This window comes from Dasypus novemcinctus, chromosome 1 (genome assembly GCF_030445035.2).
Source record: "Dasypus novemcinctus isolate mDasNov1 chromosome 1, mDasNov1.1.hap2, whole genome shotgun sequence".
In the NCBI taxonomy this organism is placed as follows: domain Eukaryota; kingdom Metazoa; phylum Chordata; class Mammalia; order Cingulata; family Dasypodidae; genus Dasypus; species Dasypus novemcinctus.
The window spans coordinates 182143836-182146552 of record NC_080673.1 but is presented as its reverse complement, the minus strand read 5'-3'; positions in this window follow the sequence as shown (position 1 = coordinate 182146552).

Below are 2717 nucleotides of genomic sequence, written 5' to 3'. Positions count from 1 at the left end.
TCTCTCCCAGTTGAGAGGGTTTGGTGGCTTTATCGAATATTATGTGGTTGTATATGTGAGGTTCTATATCAGAGCTTTCAATTCGATTCCATTGGTCTATATGTCTCTCCTTATGCCAATACCATGCTGTTTTCACCACCGTAGCTTTATAGTATGTTTTGAAGTCAGGTAGTGTGATTCCTCCAATTTCGTTTTTCTTTTTCAGTATGTCTTTGGCTATTCGGGGTCTCTTTCCTTTCCAAATAAATTTCATAGTTAGTTTTTCTAGTTCCTTAAAGAAGGCTGCATTGATTTTTATTGGGATTGCATTGAATGTGTAGATCAATTTTGGTAGGATAGACATCTTAATAATGTTCAGTCTTCCTATCCATGAACAAGGAATAGTCTTCCATTTATTTAGGTCTTCTTTGATTTCCTTGAACAATCTTGTATAGTTCTCAGTGTATAAGTTCTTTACCTCTTTAGTTAAATTTATTCCTAAGTATTTGATTTTTTTATTTACTATTGTGAATGGTATTTGTTTCTTGATTTCCTCCTGATCTTGCTCATTATTGGTGTACAGAAATGCTACTGATTTTTGCGCATTGATCTTATAACCTGCGACTTTACTAAACTCATTTATGAGTTCTAGAATCTTCGTTGTAGATCTCTCAGGGTTTTCTATGTATAGGATCATGTCATCTGCAAATAATGAAATTTTGACTTCTTCCTTTCCAATTTGAATGCCTTTTATTTCTGGTTCTTGCCTCAGTGCTCGAGCAAGTACTTCTAAGACAATGTTAAATAGGAGCGGCGACAGTGGGCATCCTTGTCTTGTTCCTGAGTTTAGAGGGAAGGAGTCTAGGATTTCTCCATTGTAAACAATATTGGCTTTAGGTTTTTCATATATACTCTTTATCATGTTCAAAAAATTTCCTTGTATTCCAATCATTTGGAGTGTTTTTATCAAGAAAGGGTGCTGTATTTTGTCAAATGCTTTTTCTGCATCAATAGATATAATCATGTGATTTTTTTCCTTCAATCTGTTTATATGGTGTATTACGTTGATTGATTTTCTTATGTTGAACCATCCTTGCATACCTGGGATGAATCCCACTTGGTCGTGGTGTATAATTCGTTTAATGTGTTGTTGAATACGATTAGCAAGTATTTGCAACACCCCCTTTAGTATCTCTTGCAACTCTGTTCTTTTGGTAGCATATCCTAACAGTTTTTGTTTGTCTGTGAAGACTTGAACTCACCCTCCATTTTGAAGGCAGCTTTGTCAAATACAGAATTCTTGGCTGGCAGTTTTTCTCATTCAATACCTTAAATACACCATACCACTTTCCTTTCTCCTCCATGCTTTCTGATGAGAGGTCAGCATTTAATCTTACCGAGTTTCCCTTGTATGTGATGTTTTTGCTTTTCTCTTGCTGCTTTCAGAATCCTCTTTATTGCAGGTATTTGTCATTCTGAATAGCAGGTGTCTCGGGGGAAGTGTATTTATATTTGTTCTGTTAGGGGTTCGTTGTCCTTCTTGGACATTGATATTTATGTCCCTCATAAGGGTTGGGAAGTTTTTGGTCATTATTTCTTGAAATATTCTTTCTGCCCCTTTTCTATTCTGTTCTCCTTCTGAGACACCAATAATGCAAATGTTTGTGTGTTTTATGTTGTCATTCAATTCCCTGAGACTCTGTTCCATTTTTTTCCATTTTTTGTTTCTATTCCTCTATTTTACCATTTCAAATGTTCTGTCTTTCAAGTCACTAGTTCTGTCTTCAAGCAATTCAGATCTGTTCTTATATGCCTCTAATGTATTTTTTTATTTTTAAAAAAGATTTATTTATTAACCCCCCCCCCCATTGTTTTTGCACTCACTGGTTTCTGTGTCCATTCACTGTCTGCTCTTCTGTGTCTGCTTGTCTTCTCTTTAGGCAGCACCAGGAACTGATCCTAGCACCTTCCAGAGTGGGAGTGAGACACACCTCAGTTCCCTGGTCTGCTGTGTCTCTTATTGTCTCTCCTCTATGTCTCTCTTTTTTTGCATCATCTTGCTGCACCAGCTCTCTCTGTGGGCCAGCACTCCTGTGCAGGCCAGCATGTCACATAGTTCAGCACTCCATGTGGGCCAGCACTCCTCAAGGACCAGCTCTCTGCTTGGGCCAGTTAGCCAGATGGACCAGCTTTGCCTTCACCGGGAAGCCCTGGGAACTGAACGTGGGACCTCCTATATGGTAGACAGGAGCCCAATTGCTTGAGCTACATCTGCTTCCCACTATTCCACTATTTATTTATTTATAATATACTTTTTTTTTTTTATCCCCCTCCTGGTGGCTTTTTTCGTGCTGTCTGCTCTCTGTGTCCATTCGCTGTATGTTCTTCTGTATCTGTATTTATTTATTTTATTTCCTCTTCCCCTTTGCAGCTTGCTTGCTCTCTGCTCTCTGTGTCCATTCGCTGCAGGTTCTTCTGTGCACTCACTTGTCTCCCTTCTTCTTGTTGCATCACCTTGCTGAGTTGGCTCTCCATGGTGTCTATGGGCTGGGCAGCACTCCACAGCATGCAGGTGAGCCTGCCTTCACAAGGAGGCCCCAGGATACAAACCAAGGGCCTCCCATATGGTAGTCGGGAGCTCATCTGATTTGAGCCACAGCCACTTTCCCCTACTAATTTATTTTTAATCTCATCCTTTGTGTCTTTCATTCCCATAAGGTCTGTTACTTTTTCTTGTG